This window comes from Synchiropus splendidus, chromosome 2, assembly GCF_027744825.2.
Source record: "Synchiropus splendidus isolate RoL2022-P1 chromosome 2, RoL_Sspl_1.0, whole genome shotgun sequence".
NCBI lineage: Eukaryota > Metazoa > Chordata > Actinopteri > Syngnathiformes > Callionymidae > Synchiropus > Synchiropus splendidus.
This window is the reverse complement of record NC_071335.1, coordinates 39,610,972-39,637,310: the sequence shown is the minus strand read 5'-3', so window position 1 is coordinate 39,637,310 and position 26,339 is coordinate 39,610,972. Positions and strand designations below refer to the sequence as shown.

Sequence of the window (26,339 nt, the reverse complement as noted above, 5' to 3'; positions counted from 1 at the left end):
GACCTCTAGTGGCCGCCGTCGTTAAAGCACATTACAATTAGTAAAATCACGACCTCTAGCGGCCGCCGTCGTTAAAGCACATTGTAGTTAGTAAAATCACGACCTCTAGCGGCCGGCGTCGTTAAAGCACATTACAGTTAGTAAAATCACGACCTCTAGCGGCCGCCGTCGTTAAAGCACATTACAGTTAGTAAAATCACGACCTCTAGTGGCCGCCGTCGTTAAAGCATAGTGTAAAATAGTAATCCCGACCTCTAGTGGTCGCCATCGTTAAAGCATAGTGTGAAATAGTAATCTCGACCTCACGTGGCCGCCGTCGTTAAAGCATAGTGTGAAATAGTAATCTCGACCTCTAGTGTCCGTCGTCGTTAAAGCATAGTAGTAAAATCACAATGACGCTTAGCAGCAACAGTTACTCAAACACCTTCAATAGTAAAATGACACCGTCTAAAAGCACATAGCCGGAACATAGACAAACCGCATTACAGATAAAACACACACACACGCACGCACGCACGCACGTACGCGCACACACACACACACACAACAGCGAACATACAACCATTCAACTGATACTGAACGGTAGAGATGTGTTGAAAAAAATTGAGATTCGTATCTTACCAAACGTTGGTGTTGGTGTTGGTGTTGAAGCGACAGGTAGAAGGTGTGGCGTGCTCGTTGTCTTTGTATCTGTTTTCATGTGAAAAAATAAATAAATAAATACAGCAGTGAAACGTAAACTATCACTCCAAAATGTTTTTTCCCACCTCCTATCAGCTGAGGCGTCTGGTGAGTTAAAGAATCAACGAGCGGGTGCCCTACTCCTTCGACCTCTGACTGATCGTCTGTTTTCATACGCACAGGCGTTGAATAAAACAAAAAACATAGGTAGTTAAATATAAAATACATCGACAGACTGTGGTTAAAATACTTTTTTTTTATTGAACTGAATGTTTTGCTCTCACCGTTGAACAGTTGGAGCGACCCGTTCAATGAATGATCAGCATCCACAGGGTCCGGATGACTTCCCGGTCGTGTCTGATTTCCGGGTTCCGGGTGATCTTTTCATGCACACACACACACACACACACACACACACACACACACACACACACACACACACACATACGCATGTAAATACACTTAATAAATACCGCTATTCTTTACCTAGTTATCGTAATTATGATTAGAATCGCTGTCTCCTTCTCACCAATGACTCGCGTCGGTCCTGTCTTCCGTGCCGAATTATACCGTCGCTTACGGCTCAGAGAGCGTTGGTTACTCCCCTTCGATCGATTTCCTGTACTCGGCCCCGGACGAACTCGTCCTCGCTGTCGATTATTATAATACACGGCGTGTTCTGAGCCTCGGTGCCGCTGTCTTGAAGACTCGCTCTCGGATTCACAGCCGACAGATCCGCACGGGCATCTCCGTCTTCAAAAGTTACACGCATTAACCGCTCAAGCTCCTCAGCGCCGATCAGCGTCTCCGGGAAGTTATTCGCGGAGGCGATAATATCTGAAAAATAGAAGTGCGGCTGTTGTAACACATAATAGAGATATTAACAACGAATTATAAAATAATTCAATATTTTTATCAGTATCACTCTGCGTTAAATGAACGTCACACAGATGAGTGACGACGTCTGTCAATGAAAAGAGACATGGTACGTGATAAACATGGCGTAACGTTTTTATTATACTTATATATGTAAATGTAAATACATAGATACACATATATGTATATACTTATATGTATACTGTATAGATATAGATAGATGGATAGATAGACAGATAAATATTCACCTACGACGTGCAGAGGAAGAGGCATCCATGGGTAGTCTGGAGTCCTTTTGGAAAGGAGGATGAAGTTCTGGAAGGTCTGGTCAACAGCGAAGGTTACCCCGGAACTGATGTAAAATGTGGTATGTTTCGGTGTCTGAGAAAGAGTCAGGCATAATGCCTGTTGTCACACCGCTGTTTACCCCTTTTTTAAGTATTTCCTGAGTAAGTAAAATTGCATCGTTTCAAACTCACACAGGGTGTAAAATTAAATAGACTGATTCAACAGAAACTCATATGAGTTGAATAGCTGTGTCATTTGAACTAATGCTGAAAACTAAAGTATTTCTTTCTTTTGTTTTATCCTTGTTGACTCAACCTTATTTTCTGAAAACTAAAAGTATTTCTTTCTTTTGTTTTATCCTTGTTCACTCAACCTTATTTTCTGAAAACTAAAAGTATTTCTTTCTTTTGTTCTATTCTGAAAACTAAAAGTATTTCTCAAACAAGTACAAATTATCTGTTTAAACGCATTTTGAAAAATGGTGCATGAGTTGGGTAGCTGCGTCGTTTGAACTATTAGTGAAGACTAAAAAGTGTTTTCTTTCTACTGTTTTATCTTTAAGAAATATTTCAAGAATGAAAAACTTCTTCATAAGATGTCAAATAACTTCTAAAATGTTTAAACCCGAAATAATATTGTAGCTACTAATGTGTTTTGATTATTTAGCCTGCAATGCAGAAACAGTTCAAACATTGACTCATGCTGAAAACTAAAAGTATTTCTTTCTTTTTGTTTTACCCCTTTTTTTTTACCCACACCCCTAAGGTAATCCTCCCGGTGTCTCATCACACACCCACCCTCCCGCTGACCCTGCCTGACCCTTGCGTCTGTGAGGATGTAGCTGACCCCCACCCCCTGCATCACACAAGGGTGAAGCTACCCCTTGGACCTTCATTATTTTAATTTCCTGTTGATATAAAAATGGGGAGGGTAATTATTTTAATTTCTTTTTGATATAAAAAGGGGTGGGGTTTATTACTTCCGGAAGGGGAGGGTTTTATTACTCCCGGGGGCCATCAATCATACAGATTTGACATATAGTGGTCTCCTTCATCTCTCTGTCTATTTATAGAATCCCAAATCAAAAAATGCAGAGGAAAACATGAACTCAGCGGCAGATGGTTCCTGTGAGCATGTTTACAAATCAGGTTTCAGCACAGTCTGAGGTGCAAGAGAGACAAAGGTTTCCCACCTCCCTGCCTGTTACCATCTGCAGCTCTCTGTACTCTCTGGGCACCGAGCGAGCAACACGCGCCAAAACTGCACACATTAAAAACGCAGCTCAAGATTGCATGACGCTTATTGACTCAGTGCTTGAAACAGACCCAACTCAAAGGAGGTTTCAGAACACAGTGATGGGCCCTGGTATGTTGTGTTTCATTTGAACGAAACAGTAAATAGAGCCGTGCTTGTTGTTCAGTATAAAATAAGGAAAGACAGTCCCCACGAAGTGGATTCAAGATCGTTGCCATTGCAATCACACACACAGTCAAAGAGCCTCTGGGAGCTTTTGAAGCCTCCAGGAACATGCTGTCCTCTTCTCAACATTACACCAACAAAACAGCACAGGGGGAAATGCTTTTCTGCGAGATTTCACTAAATAGCTTCACGATTGCTTTCATTGCTACTTCCTGCCACTGCATATGTTTGATTTCCCTTAAGTTTCTCAGATAAATGTCTCATAAATGTCACAAGATGCAGATCAGTCAATTCAGTCAATAGAAGCTGTGAAATCCTACAGTATATTAACTTCCTGTCCACTTTTCCATGACCACCTGAACTTACTCCCAGGTTGTCCCACGACTTTTGACTTCCATACTTAGCAAAGATGACCACACAAAAATGCTACGCTGATTCGACATTAGCATCATGAATAATAACCGTTTTATAGCACAGTACCCTTGTAATGCTCTTTCGTTGCAACAGCTCTTACACTTCTGTGTTCTCATAACTACGATCTACATATGTCTGTTATTAGCATTATCATTAGCATATTATAAACAGAATGTATAAACAAGGAAACCAAAGGGAAAATGTAAATTATGCACTAATAAAACATGTTTTTTGATTATACATTATTTTGTGGCAAAAGCAAGAGCAGGCGATGAGACGGCAAACTTCCAACAACTTTATTTACTCCAGAACAGAACTCACTCCCCTCCCCTCACAGTCAATATATACATCACCACGCCCCATACCCATAAACCATCTGGGTGAGAGAACACACCCCTTAATGTACACCACACAGCCCCCCCCCGAACACCCAGAGGGAAAGATCAATCCCTCTTTGGAGGCTTAATGAGTCTTCCAAAACGGTTACGCCACCCAACCTCTGGAACCACTGGGGGGCGACAGGCAGGAGAGACGTCATCTGAACACGGCTCCCGACCAGGACATTCAACTGGAGGAGACAGAACAGTGGCTTTAGAAGGGGGACGACCTCTTCGGGGAACCCGGGCCGGTAAAACCTCCTCCCCTGCCAGAAAATGAGCCGGCTTGATTCTGTCTAAAGACACGCGCTCTCTACGCCCGCCCATGTCCAGCACGTAACTCTTAGACCCCGCCTCCAGTACCCTAAAGGGGCCATCATAAGGGGGTTGGAGGGGTGACCTGTGAGCGTCGTGGCGCACAAAAACAAAACGAGATGACGCAAGCTCTGCAGGCACAAAGGTCCGAGGGGAAAAGTGGTGAACCGGCACTGGTGCAACCATGGTTTCAGTCGAAAGTGGCATTACCGGAAAGGGGAAAGGGGCTGGAATCTCAGGTAAAAATTCCCCCGGAACACGAAGTGGTTGTCCAAAAACTAATTCTGCGGGTGAGGCATTTAGGTCCTCCTTGGGAGCTGAACGCAACCCCAACATGACCCACGGCAGACGGTCCACCCAGTTGGCATCCGAGAGTGCAGCGCGCAACGACGCTTTAAGCGACCTGTGAAAACGCTCACACAAACCGTTAGCCTGAGGATGATATGCAGTCGTACGGTGAACCTGCGTACCCAGAGACCTTGCCATTGCTGACCAGAGCTCAGAAACAAACTGTGGGCCTCTGTCCGAGGTGATGTCTGATGGTGGACCGAAACGTGCGACCCAAGTTGAAATGAATGCGCGTGCCAAGTCCGCGGACGAAGTGGAGGACAGAGGGACTGCCTCTGGCCACCTGGTGGTCCGATCCACCATTGTGAAAAGATGTGTGAATCCCTGAGAGGGAGGAAAAGGCCCCACCAAGTCCACATGCACATGATCAAAACGCTTGGCGGGAATTGTAAATGGTTCCAGGGGCGTTTTAGTGTGTTGATGAACTTTAGCACGCTGACACGCCACGCATGCGGACGCCCACTCTTTGACTTCTTTGCGAAGGCCAGGCCAGACGAACTTCGATGCCACCAGTCTTACTGATGCACGGAGTCCTGGATGCGAGAGTGCATGAACCAAATCGAAAACTCGACGGCGCCAAGCGATCGGTACGACCGGGCGAGGTCGCCCTGTTGAGACGTCGCAAAGGAGGGTAGGACCACCACTTTGCACAACCACATCCTTCAATTTGAGACCTGTACTGCCAGAACGCAGCGACCGGACATCTGTGTCATTAGGTTGATCAGCAGCCATAGCCGAAAAATCAACTCCGAGCTGCACAGGACACACCAGCGCCCGAGACAGGCAATCAGCGACAGGGTTTTCTTTGCCAGCTACATGCTGAATGTCGGTCGTAAACTCGGATATGGAGGCAAGGTGGCGCTGCTGGCGAGCAGACCACGGTTCAGACACCTTTGCCATAGCAAATGTCAACGGCTTGTGATCTACAAAAGCGGTGAAGGAGCGTCCCTCGAGTAAAAAGCGAAAATGTCTCGTGGCCAGGTACAACGCCAGTAGTTCTCTGTCGAAAACACTGTATTTACACTCGTTCTCCCGCAACCTACGACTAAAAAACGCAAGGGGCTGCCATGAACCTGCCACAAACTGCTCAACGACTGCCCCCACGGCCACATCAGATGCATCCGTTGTAAGAGCAATAGGTGCACCAGACTTGGGATGAGTAAGGAGCGCTGCATTAGCCAGGGCTGCCTTAGCCCCGTCGAAGGCCTGGACACGTTCTGGGGTCCAGATGACCTGGTCGTTTGCCTTTTTTAGCTTCAGGGCCGCATACAGTGGCTGCATGAGGTGTGCTGCGTGAGGTAGGAAACGGTTATAGAAGTTCACCATTCCCAAAAATTCCTGCAGGGATTTGACTGAGACTGGCAGGGGAAAATCCAAGACCGCCTGCACCTTGGAAGGCAAGGGAACGGCGCCTCGCGACGAAATCCGATGGCCTAAAAAGTCAATCACCGGCAGCCCAAACTGACACTTCGCTGTGTTGACAATCAAACCATGGACATCGAGACGCTGAAAAACCTGCTTCAGATGCAACAAGTGTTCTTCAACTGAAGGGCTGGCGACCAAAATGTCGTCCAGATAAACAAAAACAAATGGAAGATCGCGCAACACAGAGTCCATCAGTCTCTGGAAGGTTTGTGCTGCCCCTTTAAGGCCGAAAGGCATGCGCAGAAACTCAAAAAGACCAAATGGAGTAATAACTGCAGTCTTTGGCACGTCTTCTGCATGCACAGGAACCTGGTGATAACCCCGCACCAGATCCACCTTGGAGAAAATAGTTGCGCCCGCCAGGTGGACCGAAAAATCCTGAATGTGTGGTATCGGATATCGATCATGTGTAGTAATGTTGTTCAAACGGCGAAAGTCGCCACACGGACGCCAAGATCCGTCCGCTTTGGGCACCATATGAAGCGGCGACGCCCACGGGCTGTTGGACCGCCTTACAATACCCAAGCGTTCCATGGTGGAGAACTCCTGTTTAGCCGTGGCCAACTTGACAGAGTCCAGGCGTCGTGCGCGCGCGAACACTGGCGGGCCTACCGTCGGGATAAAATGTTCCACGCCGTGTTTGGCAACTGCGGTGGAAAACTCTGGCCTAGTCAACGCCGGAAATTCCGCAAGCAAAGGCAGAAAAACGTCACATGACGCCACAACGTTAGAGTGTGTCAATGGCCCGGGTCCTCCAGTCTGACATGGAACCATAGCAAAAGACACAGCTTCAATTAACCGACGGTTGGCGACATCCACCAGCAAGCCATTATCACACAGGAAGTCTGCCCCGATAATGGGAACTGTAACAGAGGCCAACACAAAGTCAAAGTGAAAACTGCGTCCACTGAAACACACAGTGACCGACCTGGTACCAAAAGTTTCAATAGACGACCCGTTGGCTGCCTTCAAAACCGGGCCAGTACCGCGGGCTGCCAAGTCTGACTCGGCTGGAGGGAGGAGGCTTTTCTGTGAGCCAGAGTCCACCAGGAACCGTCGTCCAGACACGGAGTCCTTAACGAAAAGCAGCTCTTCTCGATCGCCAGCGCCCACAGCCGCTACTGAGCGCTGGCTCTTCCGTTTCCCGAAGTGTTGAAGGAGCAGGGAGGGACACAACGCCGAGCCTTGACGCCGAAACGATGGTGGAAGAAACACAAGTCCCCCCGTCGTCTTCGGGAGGAGACTCCAGCAGTCATCGCAGGTTCCGCGCCCTCCGCCGTCGACTGTTGGGGAGCCACCACGAACGTGTGCTCTGCTGCTCGTCTGATCGTCAGAAGGATTCGGTCCGCTTCCTCCGCCAAACCGCGGAAATCGCCAGCGGCGAGGCACGGGGAGTTGGCCAGGGCGGCGCGCACCGACGGTGGAAACTGGCGCAGAAAGATGTGCGGGAACAAGAAACCGCCGTCCTCCGACCCCAGCAGAGACAACATTTCGTCCATTAAGTCCACTGCCGAACCGTCACCAAGCCCAGGAAGCGAAAGCAGTTTATCCGCTCTCTCTGCCGCGGACGGGCTGAAACGCCGAAGGAGAAGCCGTTTGAGAGCGTCGTATTTCCCGCGATGTGGCGGTGCCCGTAAAAGCTGCATCACCCGCCGAGTAGACTGCTGGTCCAGCGCCGCTACCACCAGGTAATATCTGGCGTCGTCCGCCGTTATACCCCGCAGATGAAAAAGCGCCTCCACGTGCTGGAACCACGGCGCTGGGTCGCTGTGCCAAAACTCCGGCAGCTTCATCGATGCGGTGCAAACGGCTGGTTGCGGCCGTTGATGCTCCATGGCCGAACTTGAAGCGCTCTGCTGAGCCTCAGAAGAGGAGACGTCCTCCTCTACCTCGTGTAACATGTCCAACTCGGGGTCACCAATGTGGCAAAAGCAAGAGCAGGCGATGAGACGGCAAACTTCCAACAACTTTATTTACTCCAGAACAGAACTCACTCCCCTCCCCTCACAGTCAATATATACATCACCACGCCCCATACCCATAAACCATCTGGGTGAGAGAACACACCCCTTAATGTACACCACAATTTAATTTTAAGTACATTATAACGGGTGATTCTTAATGTTCTGTACGTTATAAATATTGGAGGGTCTTCATAAGAGGTATTATGGAAACCACTTGGGCATTAAGTCTTTAGCAGAGTCACACAGAGCTCATCTCTAGGGTTTAAAGGCATCATGCATAACAATAGTGAATTATTATTCATGTTTTCAGGATATAGGGTCAAAAATGAGAAAAGCATATGTCATCCAATTAAAAGGGGTAGGCTTCAAGAACCTGCACTTTGATTTAAAGAATCTTGTTTTAAATCTCTCTGCGTTCATGTGGCTGCACATTTCAATCCTTGATATGTAATGCATATGGCAGAATTGACAATAAATCTACCTTTACCTTCACGCACGACTCTAGTCAAATCTGACCTTCAGAGGTGGAGAAATTTAAAAAGAAAAAAAAAAAATCATTGATAAACTACAGCAAGTGATTTTGTTTGGAGTGGGAAGTCTCCTCGGGTCAGCAGATCGTTACTCCATAAGTGTAAATTCAAAACAGTTTTATTATTGAGCCTCTTATATTCATAAAATCTGCTGTCTTACTGATGTTTACCTTAGTCCAAACTGGAAATGTTTTCATGCTCATCCTCTATTAATGCTCCGGTATATTCCTCACTGCCTATGAAAAGACCTACCAATGTCAAGAATCCCAAGGTTACGTTCCATGCTATTAAAGTTTGCTCCCAATTTCAGAAGCGCTGTAAATATAATTCAGCCACTTGCTTAATTTTCTCAGGAATATTTACTCAGAATTCTGGCCCAAAAAGAGAATCGTGTGTTTCCTCCCTCTTACTTGGAGAAATGCTTGTCACGCTCGTACAATAGTCTCTCAAAACAATATCAAATCATATATTTTGTCTAAAATAAATAAAAAAATAAAAACTTTCACAGGTTTCCTTCTCTACCTCCTGACTCAGCAACAATCTACTCAGCCCTAGAAGAGAATTGTTTCTGAAATATATTAATGAGATTGAGGTCAAAAACGAGAGGAGCATACAACAGGGAATCAGGTTTTCAAATAGATGAAAGTTGGTGGGAGAAAACGATCACTGAATTTCAGTAAGTTACATCATGCGCATGCCCGATCCTTATTCATTTCAAGGTCATATGTGGGGTCCCCTTCAGCAAAGATAAAAATAAACATTTCAATATTACTATTAATAGCTATGGGAGAAGGAAAACACGCCTAAAATTTCCCTTTATGCCTTTACCATCAATAAAATTTGTCAAACGCCTTGTTTTTCTGCGCTTAAATTGGCCGCAGATACAAAGATGGTGACGTGTGATCCAGTTACACCTGATTCAGCTGGACACTGGCAGTACATCTTCATTCACAGAAACACTGCTGTGACATCAAATATGAGCTGGACAGTGAGGCAGCTGCCAGGACAGCAACTCCAGCTGGACGGGTGAGATGTTTCTCCAAGGAAGTTATCGCTAAATTATTAATTATCCTGGCTCAGCATCGACCAAATGACCTGCTGATGATTGTCTAAATGCATCCACCAGTGCGGATGTTGGATGCGTTTATTCAGCAAGCTACAGTCAAGTTTAAAGGGCGTTTCTTTTCTCTTGTTTTTATTAAATGCAGTAATTTCAAGTGACGGTGCAAGCAAGCCGAGGTCAAGCACCAGCATGTTAGTGACGTGCAGGTGCAAAAGACGATGTGATTCATTCAATATATTTGAGGAGCAAAAAGGGAATCTTAAAAAGTGAACGTGATCGGTTGCAAAACAAATGGCAAACAGATTCAAACCCTTAATTCGGATGCAGAGCCATTTGAGTCTCTGATAACTTTGTGAGACACTTTGCTTTGTTAGACACGATCAAAGAAAGTGAAAGGTTATTTTTGCCATAGTTTAGTCATGGTTTATTTGTTGTATAACTTCTCTGTGAATTACTTCACTCAGTGATGCTGCAATAGTGGCATGTCCGTCCGGAGAAGAAGAATGATCTTGTTTAATAGCTTTACATTCCTTGGATGAATGCAGACACTAACAATGTTGGAACGTGGCAATGGCTGGTGCAGAAACACACCTTGTTTACCTGTGTGGATGCTGCGCTTCCTTTCACCCTGGTGCTGAGCTCATCCTGGCCGATCTGGCTGTGGTTGTGTCTACTGTAGAGCAGTCTGAGAGGCACCGTGTCCTCCTTCCCCACCGACCTGCTTTCATCGCGGATATCCTTCCAGCTCGCCGCTGCACAGAGAGAACCGGTAGTAACTGATTAAAAAAAAACATCGCCGTCTGAAAATCAATGCCGGTTGTTTTTCTCGCCGAACACCTATCATTTATCACGAAATGTATCACCAAGCTGTGAATAGTGACTCTGATACAAACAAAGGCCTGTTTATCTGTAGAGGCGAGTTCTTTTTCGAGAAATATCACATTAGCATTCCGGCAGATTTTGCCCTGCCGCCCATAAATCCACTCCAAATTGTGGGTTTTTTTAAATGACTTTATTGGCTTTTGATCACATTTCTAGCGACAAATATATCCCACATTGTAATATTATATGCTTGTTTTATGTAAATAACGCTTATTTTCTTTCGTTTGGACCGAGATAGTTTTGTGATTCCCTGTTAAATCGTAGTATTGTGACGTTACCGTTTACGACAAATATATTCTATTTTGGGTCGGTTATCTGCGCGCACTGAAAAACGTGCAATAACTACGTTTGTTCACTTGGCATACCGTAATCCTTTGAATACTTTGCCTCAAAAATCCTTTCTCTCGTACGCGTCATTTCTCAATGGCTTTGTGAATGGCCTCTGGTCACGTGACTGATAGAACACAAAAACATGGCGGACACCCGTTCTAGTTTTGCTTTAAATTGTGAGATTTTAAAACAATTAAAAGCTATTGTTGCGTTTTGATCACATTTCTAGCGACAAATGTACGCCTTACTTTCATTTTTTCCGCTCGTTTCATGTATATGACGCTTCGTTTTTTTCGTTTTGACCCAGATTATCTCGTAGGTCTCAATTCAATGTATTATTGTACAGCTGGCCAGTAATTCCGCAGCCAATTTTTGGCTGGTTTTGTTGAGTTGTAATCACATGTAATGTACCTTTAATTTTTAAATATTATGTCATGAAAATGATATAATATTTATTATCCGACTGGGGAAGGAAGTGGATGGCAGGAACTGACGTCACGGACCAAATACGTTATTTATTATTGGTATCGAATACATTTCTACGCCAAATAGTATTATCGGATATTTAAAATCGTATCAACTGCATATAAAGTCTTTTGACAAGAAAGGAAGTTCCATGATTTATTCGTTTTGCTGAATCACGCTTCGTTCTCCGTCACTGACGTCAGCGGAAGCGCAAGCGGACAATTTCAAACCTCCCAAGCCGTAGTTTCTATTTTTATTCTGTTTAAATATGTACACGTGATGTGGACGCCGACGTCTCTTTGGAGATGTGAATTTATGCTTTGGATGAATAATTCAATTATACAAACACGTTGGACTTTGACGTCATCAGTGGTCGACCAGAACAAAAACATGGCGGAAAGTCATTCGGCTTGACTTCGGTAAAAACTCCTCTTCTTTTTTGTTTATCATCCTTTCGTCTATTTAGAGTCTGTCAGAGATTTTGTAGAATTGCAATACTGCATTCGCTGTTGGTACTGTAGAAGCTTATTTTGTTCTCCGGGAGTTGCCATAGTTGGCAGGGGGGTGTTATGTTGGACTGCGCGGGTTTTTGGGTCGTGTCTAACGGAGACTGAAGGCACGAATAATGTTGTTATCTTGCTGCACCAACGAACTTGGACCTTATTGACAGCTGTCCCTGTGGATTTACCAAATATAACCCTCGGCTACAATACTCGGACACCAAAGACACGGAGCTGAATGATTTTGACGTGAGTTATGTATTTATTCTATTTCTTAATATTTGAATTTATTTAGTTTGTTTTTTGATAACCTTTCTCCGTGTCGATGGTTGTTAATATGGGGGTAACTTATCCGGTTTCCATTTCTTTTCTTTTCTTCTTGCTGATTTGCATAGTCACGCCCACTGTGTTTAAAATCAAGTGGCCACTGATAAATTGGTATTCAGGCTGTACTCACTCAACTGAGGAGCATCATGGATGACGATGATGCCTTATTTCTTGCTGATTTGCTGTTGGAGGAATGCAAGGTCGGCATTTAATGCTCTCATGATCTGTCCTGAGACTTTCTAACAATATGTAATATTGTGTATTAGGTGACGCTAACATTTTCCATTATCTTTATTTTAAGAATACTCAACCTAAAGAATCCTCAGAAGTGTCTGGACCGGACAAATTTACTTTTTTTTGGGTTGAGGAGGACGAGGAAGGGAGTCCTATCCCAAAGAGGAGGAGAACAGGGAAGAAGCGGGCAAAGAGTTCATCCTCAGGTGATTTTTGTTCACTAACTTTATGGTCTCTATTGCCTGTCTTTGGCTGACTACATTGGTTATGTATTATTATAGAACTAATGTCAGTCAACTGCTTCAGTATTTGATTGATTTGTCATGGTTGTGGGGCTAACTATTTGACACGACACTGTCCTAGTGAGGACATTTCGCTGAATACAGGACATAATGTTTACATGGTGGAGTAGTTAGTATAAGTGGTTTACTGTAATGCGGTTAACTGGTTTATTTAATTTCAGAGTCCTGCTTAATGTTAGTAATTTGTTTTGGATGTTTGTTGTTGTTGTTGTTGTTTAAGGTGAGAGACAATGGTCAATTGTCAATTGGGTCAATGAGTCCTCACAAAGTCCTCACAAAACACAATTATGTGTGTGAGTTACAAAACTCTACTGAAAACAATGGTGTCAAAAATATTGGCTAAAGGGAGACGTGTCTTGAAATAGTTAAAGAAGCCACTTTGACCAGAGGGGAAATCCTTCTTTCAACATGAGGTCTTGACTTGGACCCTATCTTTCAGCTTCATACAATGATGTCCTGAACACCCCCCTCAGGTACATCAACATGTGAATAGAGCCTTTGTCTTTCATAACTAGCTGATGTTGATGGGCCATTATGATTAACAACAATTGCTCCCTTGGACAGGGACTTATGGCATTCAAGTACACACACATTACCATATTGCACCCACCCAGTGAATACATCCTACTGGGTGGATCCTCTACTACACTTGGACGGGTGACTATTACAAATGAATACATCAGCAGTAACCATCAAGCAATCCATTGTTAGAAATGTGCATGTAACCCAGGAGTACCGGTTCTTGACAGTTGGAATGTTTGATTTGACTAGTACCTGCTCTGACTTTCTTCTTAGCCTCAGTAGTTTAATGTCGAACTGTCAACAGATCTATGGATTTATTTTCAACATACTACTATTTTCCTGCTTTTTATTGTGACGTTTCGAGTCCATTTGTCCATTTAAACAAATCTCCCTACTCTCAACAGTGACTTCTGGGAGCATGCACTCATTGCCATGTGCTCCATCTACAAGTGGACATCAGCACGTGACTGAGACCGTTCAAGATATATATTTTAGCAGCAGTTTATTTACCCTCTTCTTTCCATGTTTGTCTTATTGCTGCTACATTTGGTTACCTTACCCTGTTTTCTAGGATCCCTCATTCAAGAGGTGCAGGACCTTTTGGGACCTGCCATAGACCCAGCACCTTCACACTGGAAAGACAGGAAAGCTTCAACTCTGGAAAAGTGGACTGTGTTAAGGCCGTATATGGTTAATCAGATGTTACAGTCTGAGAAGCCTATAGAGGGAACTTGTCACCACTGCAGATCTAAGACTGCTGTTGTGAAATGTCAGGATTGTTTGCCTAGACCACTTCACTGTGCAGCCTGTGATGTTTCCATCCACAATTCCATGGTTTTCCATAACAGATCATCCATGATAAAGGGATTCTACAGGCCACTGCCACCAACCACTCACATCAGGGAAGAGAAGGGAGGAAAATTCTCCTTCCATGAAAGAGGTCTGTACTGAGATAATATATGCCACCAATATTGTGTGTGTGTGTATATATATATATATATATATATATATATATATATATATATATATATATATATATATATATATATATATATATATATATATATATATATATATATATACACACAACCTCTTTTAAATTATGTTCGTTTCCTATCTTCCCAGAGTGCATTTTGCCAGTAATGCATCCATGCTGCGACTGCTGCTCTGGGCAAACAACCTTTTCTGCAGGAAAGCAAGTAATTCTGATTGGAATGAATGGTGAGTTCCTTGTGTATGAATTATATTTTCTATTTTCTGTTCGAAAATTTTGTTATGTACATATTTTAGGTCGATACAATGTGTCCCTCCCAACTGTCAGCTGCTCCTGTGGGAAAGCTTTGGATGTCGGTATTAGTGAGCTGATTGAAAGTGGCTACTGGCCAGCTACAGTCCATTTTGAGACGCTGTACACAGTGGATTTGATCGCTACATACGAAGAGCTCAAGATTACTGCACCAGGAATGTAACGACAAGCTTTCGTTGGTATGCTTGAGCAGCGCACAAAACTCTTTGGTCGGGTTAGTACATCATTGGACTAATTGCCTGCAGAATTGAAAGAGTTTATGTGGCAACACCATACAAAAATCATTCCTGGAATGGTCGTACGCAAAATTTGAAGTTGAGAGGCTGTCTGAAGTCGATCAGTTTCGGTGCCCAGCCTGCACACCCTCAATGTTAGCTGTCTCAGTGGATGGGAACCGCAAGCTTTATCGCTTTAGAGCCATTCAGGGTATGTATAAGTTGTTTCTACGGCATGCAATACATGGAACCTTGATAAAGGTCACCCCTGCTTTATGTCTTTTAGACCAAATGGCTTTTTCGAAGGTGTCTTCTTGGCCAACGACACCGAGGTGACCTCCTTCGTCAACCACATCAGGGCATCAACAGGACATGTAAAGTTTATTTAAATTTCACTGCACGCTTTGCTCTGTCTACATCTGTTTTTCTTCATCTTGAACAGAATCCTGGGAAAGGCAGGTGTGGTGGAAGCGAATGGGTGGCTGCACGAGAGTCCTCCAACAAGTCTGCGAGTAAAGTAGATGAGGAACGGGTCGAGGTTGCAGTGTGTCGTCATGGCATTTTGCTGAAGGGACTGAACATGTTCCGTGGGGAGATATTTGCCTATCCTTTATATCTCCAGAAACAGCTTGTTTCACACAATGTTCAGTTTTTTTGCTCTGATGTGGTATGCAAATATTGGCCATATTTGCAGAGGGTTGTTGGCCACTGTCCTGAGTTACAGGTCCTGTTGAACATGCAGCCCTTTCTCTCCATCATGCACGCTAAAGCACATTCATGGATGTGTGAGGTAATGATTGTCAGGGGCTTTAATTTCACATTATTTCTCTCCGTCCTCGTCCAAATGGTAACATGCATATTTCTTTCAGTTGGAATGGGGTGGACGGAACCAAGAGGGAGCAGGAACAACAATAGGGGAGGAAGTTGAACAGGTGAACAGTTTCCTTTCTCGAGCAGCCCTATGTTCCAAGTACATGTCAAAAGCTGGTAAGTACATTTTTTTTTTGTGTGAAAAAAAAGTTACAGCTAAAGTTGTACAAATCAACTAGTAACATAAACGTGTGTCCATTGTGCATTCAGCCCGCACAGACATCCTTACCATCCAGGCCATTGGCTGGAACAAGCGGAAGACAGAAAATCTTGACCGGACTTTGGCCAAACGACACATCAAGGTAAAGACCACACTTGTGTGTTTCATGGTGCATTAGACTAGTTGCAATTGTTTGTTAATCCAACACGGGTTTTCACAGACTGTGCAGAGGATTGCTGAAGCGTCTGAGGAGCTCAAGAAATTGGTTGGAGAGTTGTCTATTCAGGAAGACACTGTTCAGCAATGGGTGTCTGATGTTCAACAGTGGACTGCAGGTGAATACCTCAGTGTTTTATGTACAATTCTGACGTAAAATAAATATAAATTATTTTTTCTATATTCAATCAGAAGGACCATGCAGTCAAAATGAACTTGAAAAAACCATTGAAGGACTGTATCTCAGCATTAAGCAGCGGAAATATCAGCTGTATCGTCAGGCTGGTAAGAACAGAACGAAAGAAAACAAGTTTTTGATAATAATGTGTGACTGAGCACATATTCAGTGTTTTCTGTTTAATATTCTAGATGGCAACAAGAGAAGACATCTGCTTAGAAAAAAGATTTCAGTGGAAAAGAGATCCTTAGAAGATGCCATCACAAAATACAATGCTGTTGTGCCAGAAACTGGCAAACTCCCTTCTCCCAACAAGCTCCTGGCTGAGGAAAACTATTCCTGGCCTTGGGAATGTAAGTACATCTAGGATGTGTTCAGTTGTCTTCATATCTATAGGCTATTTTTAATTACATTGTAAAGGCTTTAGATGAAACAATTACAGGTTTGACCGAGGTTGCTGTGATTGGATCAGACAAGCTCCAGAGACAACTTCCTTTTTACTTTTGAAAACTGAAAGAGACACTCTTCTATATAATTCTGTCCCATGGGATAAATTGCCTGGTGTCATTAGGAGGAGATTATGCAGTGTAATAGAACCCACCTTTGAAAGTACACAGACACTGCGGGAAGTAGTTCACCACTATTTATAAAAAATGTATATGATGATTTGCAGGTCATGGTGATATGTTAAAGAAAAAAAAGGTCTTCGACAAGGTAATGCTGCTGAACCGACTGAAGGAAGAGGAGGTCATTGTTGTCCGTGAAGTCAAGCAGCACTGGGACTACATGAGGAATATGGCTGGAAATATTAAAGAGATTTCCTCCCAGCTTTCAGAAGGGATCACTCAGCAAAGTAAGTACAGTTCTATTTGCTACTTGTACTGATATACTAGGTTAGTAGTCTAACTTATTGTAATGTCACTGTCAGGCGGCACAGAAGCATTTACTGGGAGAGGACGTGACGGGCTACTCTTGTCTGCTGAAGAGAAGACTGTCAGCAATTCAAGCTCAGCAGGGTGCAGCTCGCTCAACGTACCAACATGTTTTTGGATCGCAAGCCTTGTCTCTCGATGATTCGTCCACTGATGATGAAGAACCCCATGATAGCAGCTCCTCCACCGAAGATGAAGAACACTAGGATTGTAGCTCCTCTTCTGAACTTTGACCTCCCTCATTAAAAAATGAGGAAAACTGTTGTAATTACCTGGCCTGCGGTATGAATGTGAAATGTTAAAATAAACTGTCCTGCAATTGACACTTTTTCTGAGTTATGTACTATTACTATTTTGAAGTAGATGCTGATGCTTTTTATGGAAATTATGAATTATTAATTTGAGATTTGTTGGTAGGGCAGTGAAATACAGCTTTTCATGCAGCCTCAATAAAGTCAATTAACAGGCTATGTTCACTCACTTCACTGACTTTCTTTTGCCACTAAAATTGTCTGTACAATGCTCATGTATGTTATTCAATCATGTGCAAGTACACATAGGAACTTAGTAAAACCAAAGCAGTACGATGAATGAGACTGCTGTTTTGTTGCAGGAATAATGAGTCAAATGGTATGAGCAGGTGTTGCAATGCATTATCTTACTTATTTCTGAATGTTATTAGGGTTAGAATTAGGGGTTTCCATGGCCTCTGTCTAAGTTAGCTTAGAACAGGTAGAAATATCATAACCTGGATTACATCCTGAATACTGCTGACAAAGGCACTAAGAGTACACAAGTCACAGATCCTAATTTTGAGTTAAAGGAAGAGTTCAATAATTTTAACCCGAGAAGACATCTTATTATTTAACATCTGGATGTGCCACCGTATCTTTCTGACTACGTCTGGATAGGAAGGGAAGTCATCTCATTTATCTCTGAGTTCAAGTCTGAATGAAAAGGGCCAACAGGCGTCATGTATTTGTTAGGCATCACTATGTTTGTTGAGCTTGTTGGCGCTCTTTTGATGGGAGGATCTGACAATTGCTGAGATGGGAATTTTCTTCTACTCTCCCCGACTTGGGAAGGCAACTGGGCATGGTGGAAAGGGGCAAAAAAAAAACAATTCAACCATTAAACAATGAAAGACAAACACAGAGTAGCAAGTTTGGTGACACATCTGAAAGATTCAGCCATGAGGTACTAACTGACATGAAACAATGGTCTATCAGTGTTGCCAATGTTGTATGGTCTGGAAACAGTGGCACTGAGGAAAAAAGGTAGCAGAGATGAAGATGCTGAGCTTCTCTTTGGGAGTGAGCAGGATGGATAGGATCAGGAAGCTGTAGATCAGAGGGACAGCACATGTCAGGTGTTTAGGAGACCAAGTCAGAGAGGCTAGATGGAGATGGTTTGGACATGCCCAGAGGAGAGAGAGCCAGTACATTGGTAGGAAGATGTTGAGGTTGGAACTGCCAGGCAGAAGGTGGAGAGGAAGGCCAAAGAGGAGATTGATGGAGGTGGTGAAGGAGGACATGAGGTCTGTAGGTTTGAGAGAAGAGGAAGCAGAGGACAGGGTGAGATGGAAGAAGACGATCCACCACTGAAGGGAGAAACCCAAAGAGAGAGAAGAAGAAGACGTAATCGCATATTGTGTCTCTCTAATTTGGTTATATTTGTCAAGCTTTAAAACAAGAGAAAGCCACACCAAAGAAGATAGCTGGAAGATCTCCTTTGCATAGCACGTACACAATTGACACACAAATTCCTTTCTCACCTATCTTTGAAATATGGTCCACACTGGCACCTTCTCACTAAATGTAGTTTTCTCAAGTCTGACAATTTATCTATTGATCTTCCAGTCTTGAGGTTTTCAACCAATATAGAAGACAACATTTGCATCTTTCATAGGATGTGCCAAGGGTCAGGGCATTGGCTGTATCAGTCCATCAGGTGACTCATTTGGAGATACAAGATGATTATTGTATGAATGAATATTAAGACATTCATGTTTCAAGCTTAGTGTCAAATTATACTCATAATATTTTATATATTTGAAAAGACATAATACTTCATTTGCTCATGAGCAAAAAACGCACGAAAACAAGCTATTGATGACAGAGAACCTATACGACGAGATTTAAAGCAAACGTTTATTTGAGTGTGATTCCCTCTTTTAAGGTGTTGACACTATACGTTTTGAAAATTTAAAGGTATGTTACGTTTTAAGGTGATATGTTTTATTTTTTATTTTTTTTATTTTACATTACGAACAGTAGAAATTAAGGAATTGTGGGTAAAAGCCCATCGTGTGCGCGCGTAGACTGCTGGGAGGAAGAAGTTTCATGCGACGAACTTGCTCTAAATATTGAAAGGTAAGAAATTATCACGCAAGGGGTCATATATGGCGAAATATATGAAGTGTTTGCCATCATTTCGGGCAACCATCGCTTCCATGTTTGTAACTGTCAAATTCGCGGTTTACAGTGGATGCTGTAACCGCAATACTCCGCGGTAACATAAAGAAGAACAAACGTTGTCTTTGCAGTACTCTACAAGTGATTGTTTACATTACATTATGGCTAAAACACTTCTTTTTCACCTGAAAGGGATTAGGTCTAATATATGTACGTGTGTGTGGAAAAAAATGATATGTGGATCATACATGGTACAAACGTTTTGTTTTTTTCCAGTTCGAGATGCCACGGGGATCCACTAATAAGCACTGCAATAACTGCATTGCAGTTATTGCAGTGGCTTGCAAGACCTGCAAAATTTGCCAAGCAGAGCAGCCCAGGCGACAGAGGCTGGCAAAACGACTGAAAACTTTTGAAAATAAAAAAGAGGAGTGGTTGAAAAACCAAAAAAAAAAACAACACCGCCTCACGTGTGATGGATGAGGCACAAATGCTGGTATGTTTGACATCAGTAATTGTATTTTTCAAATTTATGGCTTAACATATGGCGATTTCATTTTTTTTTTTCAGCTGGAAAAACTGCACACTTTGGGCCACAGAGCTGTGGTGTTTCTAGCTCGGCCAGGCAAGAAACCTGGCACTTGGTCCAGTCAGGTGGTCCACTCCAAGTGGCATCTGACTGACCATGCCAGCAAGTGCCTGGACCGGATGAAGGACCTATATATGGCGGTTGTTAGAGGTAAGTTTGTTAATGTATTTGCATCTTCAGGCACATGTAATAATGGGCCGGATTCAGATCAGGCCATCATTCATTATTAGCCCTTTTTTGACTTCATTAGTCACCAGCAACCTCTTTCCCTCATATAACTGCATATGTGTTAATGCATAAATGTTTTTATATATAGTGGAACAATACACCACATTAGCATCTGCTCCAGAGTCTAACCACAGTTCTGTGGTGGAGGATTGTTGGTCCCTGCAAAGCTTTCTGACCATTTTACCTTGTTGTCTCACTGTTATTTCCCTGCTCTGACACATCTTTCCCACAGTGCCAGTAGCTGTAGAATGTTCCTCAGTGTAGACAAAAACAGCTGAAAGCAACAAGATCCAAAGTTGTGCTTTAGAATTATACACAATTTTAATTTATCTGAGAGCTTTTTTGATGTTGAATTCTGGAAAATAATTTTAAGTTTATGTGGTGTAAATCAGTCTTTTAAGGCTGAGTATCTCTGGAAGATTAGAAATTTCTGTGTGTGTATATACAAAAATCTCACTCTGATCATATTGTCTATCTGTTCCACAAAGGTTGGACAGATATGCAGCCATCAACCTCCTCCACCATCCATCCATCCACAACCTCTGTCAACCAGCCGTCAACCTCCTCCACCATCCATCCGTCCACAACCTCTGCCAGCCAGCCATCAACCTCCTCCACCATCCATCTGTCCACAATCTCTGCCAGCCAGCCATCAACCTCCTCCACCATCCATCTGTCCACAACCTCTGCCAGCCAGCCATCAACCTCCTCCACCATCCATCCGTCCACAATCTCTGCCAGCCAGCCGTCAACCACCTCCACCATCCATCCGTCCACAACCTCTGCCAGCCAGCCATCAACCTCCTCCACCATCCATCCGTCCACAATCTCTGCCAGCCAGCCGTCAACCACCTCCACCATCCATCCGCCCACAACCTCTGCCAGCCAGCCATCAACCTCCTCCACCATCCATCCGTCCACAACCTCTGTCAGCCAGCCATCAACCTCCTCCACCATCCATCCGTCCACAACCTCTGCCAGCCAGCCGTCAACCACCTCCACCATCCATCCGTCCACAACCTCTGCCAGCCAGCCATCAACCTCCTCCACCATCCATCCGTCCACAACCTCTGCCAGCCAGCCGTCAACCTCCTCCAAAAGAGCCTCCACAGTCCCTCTGAGTATGTAGTAATTAGATCTTTGAGACATGTCTGCAATCCAATTACCAGAATATCTGTTTTGGTTCATAAATTATTTGTAGACATTATAATATTTAGGTGAAAGACTTTTTATAGTTCAGGTTGCTATGACAAAGCCTGACATGTCAGAGATTAGCATGTTATGACATGGTTTATTTGCACGAGATGCGTCATTGGTTTTTGGTCGTTAGTCTATTGGATGTTATATGTAATAAAATATAGTGGGAATTATTCTGTACAAACAGTTATATTTATCCTCAACAGGCTTACCTCCAAGAAAAAGCACCAGAAGGAAGACAGAAGATGGATCGAAAGGTTCTTACATATTATACATCATACATTGCCTGGCAAAGATGTAAAAAGTGATGTTATAAAACCATAAGACTTGAAATACAAATATGAAATTAGACACAAAACAAAGAAATTAGAATTATGACCACACAAACTAAAAATTATTTTAATATCCCTACATCAAAGTGTTGCCATTCTTAAATCCAATGCACACAGTCCACTGTTGCTGACATAAGTCTAGTGACTGCCCTGGCCTCTAAACATGATGTATCTCATAAAGGCAATACAATGCAAGATTGTGCAGTGCCTTAAAACTATTACATACAGAAATATCACATGCAGCTGTAAATGATTTTATTTGTACTTTCTTAATATTTTAGTGAATGTTCATTGCAGTATATATTTTTGCCTGAAGACGTAGTGGGCACATCTGATGGTAATTTTTCACCACAAACACCACACCTTGCTCACTTGTGCAGAACCTATGTATAATCTGGAAAAGCAAGAAGAAACCATATATAGTATCTATTTTGAATGATGAATTTGTCAGTGCACTGTATATGCCTTGATGTTTTTTCACTCAACGCTTTAACAATTTAAACGTACACTTTTTGCTCTTTCAGAATGCAGCCATATGGTTGGAGATGACGGGTATTACCCAGTGAAACGGGTAGTAAAAACAAAAAAACAAAAGGTTCTGTTTTGTCATTACTTGATGTAGATATGTAATGTAAATATACACATTAACTGTGGATGTGTTGTTAATTTCAATGCCAATTTTTTGTTTCAGGGGAAAATAATGGAACTAATCGAGTGGGAGCCCTGCTCCATGTGGTATGTACATTTTCTCTCTTCTTTATGATGAAATTTGAGGTTTGACTCAGGCAGCCAGAGAAGGTATGAGTCACATTCCAACATAGAACATTCCAACTTCTGTCGAGAAGTGGGGTGCATGCACCTTTCGAACAATGAATAGTGCTGGATGGTTACTGCAGATGTATTCATTTGTAATAGTCACCCATCCAAGTGTAGTAGAGGATCAACCCAATAGGATGCATTCACTGGGTGGGTGGTTGTTTTAAAATCTCACAATTTAAAGCAAAACTAGAACGGGTGTCCGCCATGTTTTGCGCTCTATCAGTCACGTGACCAGAGGCACGCCATTCACAAATCCATTGAGAAATGACCCGTACGAGAGAAACGATTTTTGAGGCAAAGTCGTCAAATTGTAACGGTATGCCAAGTGGACAAACGTAGTTATTGCACGTTTTTCAGTGCGAGCGGATAACCCCAATATAGAATATATTTGTCGCTAGAAATGCGATCAAAAGTCAACAAAAGGTTTTGTTTTAAAATCTCACAATTTAGAGCGAAATAGAACGGATGTCCACCATGTTTTGTGTTCAGACAGGAGAGCAGGCTGTCAGTCACGTGACCGGAGGCACGCCCTTCATAAAGCCATTGACAAATGAAACGTAAGAGTGAAACGATTTTTGAGGCAAATTCGTCAAACCACTACGTTTTCATGAAGTGGACAAACGTTGTGATTGCACGTTTTTTTGTGAGACTGGGTTGTTTACTAAGTTCCTATGTGTACTTGCACATGATTGAATAACATACATGAGCATTGTACAGACAATTTTAGTGCCAAAAGAAAGTCAGTGAAGTGAGTGAACATAGCCTGTTAATTGACTTTATTGAGGCTGCATGAAAAGCCGTATTTCACTGCCCTACCAACAAATCTCAAATTAATAATTCATAATTTCCATAAAAAGCATCAGCATCTACTTCAAAATAGTAATAGTACATAACTCAGAAAAAGTGTCAATTGCAGGACAGTTTATTTTAACATTTCACATTCATACCGCAGGCCAGGTAATTACAACAGTTTTCCTCATTTTTTAATGAGGGAGGTCAAAGTTCAGAAGAGGAGCTACAATCCTAGTGTTCTTCATCTTCGGTGGAGGAGCTGCTATCATGGGGTTCTTCATCATCAGTGGACGAATCATCGAGAGACAAGGCTTGCGATCCAAAAACATGTTGGTACGTTGAGCGAGCTGCACCCTGCTGAGCTTGAATTGCTGACAGTCTTCTCTTCAGCAGACAAGAGTAGCCCCTCACGTCCTCTCCCAGTAAATGCTTCTGTGCCGCCTGACAGTGACATTACAATAAGTTAGACTACTAACCTAGTATATCAGTACAAGTAGCAAATAGAACTGTACTTACTTTGCTGAGTGATCCCTTCTGAAAGCTGGGAGGAAATCTCTTTAATATTTCCAGCCATATTCCTCATGTAGTCCCAGTGCTGCTTGACTTCACGGACAACAATGACCTCCTCTTCCTTCAGTCGGTTCAGCAGCATTACCTTGTCGAAGACCTTTTTTTTCTTTAACATATCACCATGACCTGCAAATCATCATATACATTTTTTATAAATAGTGGTGAACTACTTCCCGCAGTGTCTGTGTACTTTCAAAGGTGGGTTCTATTACACTGCATACTCATCTCCTCCTAATGACACCAGGCAATTTCTCCCATGGGACAGAATTATATAGAAGAGTGTCTCTTTCAGTTTTCAAAAGTAAAAAGGAAGTTGTCTCTGGAGCTTGTCTGATCCAATCACAGCAACCTCGGTCAAACCTGTAATTGTTTCATCTAAAGCCTTTACAATGTAATTAAAAATAGCCTATAGATATGAAGACAACTGAACACATCCAAGATGTACTTACATTCCCAAGGCCAGGAATAGTTTTCCTCAGCCAGGAGCTCGTTGGGAGAAGGGAGTTTGCCAGTTTCTGGCACAACAGCATTGTATTTTGTGATGGCATCTTCTAAGGATCTCTTTTCCACTGAAATCTTTTTTCTAAGCAGATGTCTTCTCTTGTTGCCATCTAGAATATTAAACCGAAAACACTGAATATGTGCTCAGTCACACATTATTATCAAAAACTTGTTTTCTTTCGTTCTGTTCTTACCAGCCTGACGATACAGCTGATATTTCCGCTGCTTAATGCTGAGATACAGTCCTTCAATGGTTTTTTCAAGTTCATTTTGACTGCATGGTCCTTCTGATTGAATATAGAAAAAATAATTTATATTTATTTTACGTCAGAATTGTACATAAAACACTGAGGTATTCACCTGCAGTCCACTGTTGAACATCAGACACCCATTGCTGAACAGTGTCTTCCTGAATAGACAACTCTCCAGTCAATTTCTTGAGCTCCTCAGAACTCTCGTGCAGCCACCCATTCGCTTCCACCACACCTGCCTTTCCCCGGATTCTGTTCAAGATGAAGAAAAACAGATGTAGACAGAGCAAAGCGTGCAGTGAAATTTAAATAAACTTTACATGTCCTGTTGATGCCCTGATGTGGTTGACGAAAGAGGTCACCTCTGTGTCGTTGGCCAAAAAGACACCTTCGAAAAAGCCATTTGGTCTAAAAGACATAAAGCAGGGGTGACCTTTATCAAGGTTCCATGTATTGCATGCCGTAGAAACAACTTATACATACCCTGAATGGCTCTAAAGCGATAAAGCTTGCGGTTCCCATCCACTGAGACAGCTAACATTGAGGGTGTGCAGGCTGGGCACCGAAACTGATCGACTTCAGACAGCCTCTCAACTTCAAATTTTGCGTACGACCATTCCAGGAATGATTTTTGCATGGTGTCGCCACATATTTTACCACACTGTAAAAGGAAAATCAAGCATATAAATACGTCTAAAACTCTTTCAATTCTGCAGGCAATTAGTCCAATGATGTACTAACCCGACCAAAGAGTTTTGTGCGCTGCTCAAGCATACCAACGAAAGCTTGTCGTGACATTCCTGGTGCAGTAATCTTGAGATCTTCGTATGTCGCGAACAAATCCACTGTGTACATCGTCTCAAAATTGACTGTAGCTGGCCAGTAGCCACTTTCAATCAGCTCACTAATACCGACATCCAAAGCTTTCCCACAGGAGCAGCTGACAGTTGGGAGGGACACATTGTATCGACCTAAAATATGTACATAAAAAAATTTTAGAACAGAAAATAGAAAATATAATTCATACACAAGGAACTCACCATTCATTCCAATCAGAATTACTTGCTTTCCTGCAGAAAAGGTTGTTTGCCCAGAGCAGCAGTCGCAGCATGGATGCATTACTGGCAAAATGCACTCTGGGAAGATAGGAAACGAACATAATTTAAAAGAGGTTGTGTGTGTGTGTATATACATATATATATATATATATATATATATATATATATATATATATATATATATATATATATATATATATATATATATATATATATATACACAATATTGGTGGCATATATTATCTCAGTACAGACCTCTTTCATTGAAGGAGAATTTTCCTCCCTTCTCTTCCCTGATGTGAGTGGTTGGTGGCAGTGGCCTGTAGAATCCCTCTATCATGGATGATCTATTATGTAAAACCATGGAATTGTGGATGGAAACATCACAGGCTGCACAGTGAAGTGGTCTAGGCAAACAATCCTGACATTTCACAACAGCAGTCTTGGAT

General features: G+C 42.8%; 3 long non-coding RNA genes across 3 annotated transcripts; 1 reads left to right on the top strand and 2 right to left on the bottom strand.

Annotated features, from left to right (window-relative positions):
- The first annotated feature begins 16,083 nt into the window (after positions 1–16,083).
- LOC128754955 (uncharacterized) lies at positions 16,084–16,989 on the top strand. The gene is made up of 4 exons (XR_008413991.1): positions 16,084–16,148; positions 16,222–16,314; positions 16,399–16,560; positions 16,881–16,989. It is a non-coding gene; the product is annotated as an uncharacterized LOC128754955 (long non-coding RNA).
- Positions 16,990–24,119: 7,130 nt separating this feature from the next.
- On the bottom strand, positions 24,120–25,006 carry LOC128755022 (uncharacterized). The gene is made up of 4 exons (XR_008414011.1): positions 24,942–25,006; positions 24,776–24,868; positions 24,530–24,691; positions 24,120–24,206 (listed from the first exon to the last, which is right to left on the bottom strand). It is a non-coding gene; the product is annotated as an uncharacterized LOC128755022 (long non-coding RNA).
- Positions 25,007–25,685: 679 nt separating this feature from the next.
- On the bottom strand, positions 25,686–26,293 carry LOC128754915 (uncharacterized). Its single transcript, XR_008413987.1, has 3 exons — positions 26,146–26,293; positions 25,873–25,968; positions 25,686–25,803 (listed from the first exon to the last, which is right to left on the bottom strand). It is a non-coding gene; the product is annotated as an uncharacterized LOC128754915 (long non-coding RNA).
- Between the last annotated feature and the right edge of the window lie 46 nt (positions 26,294–26,339).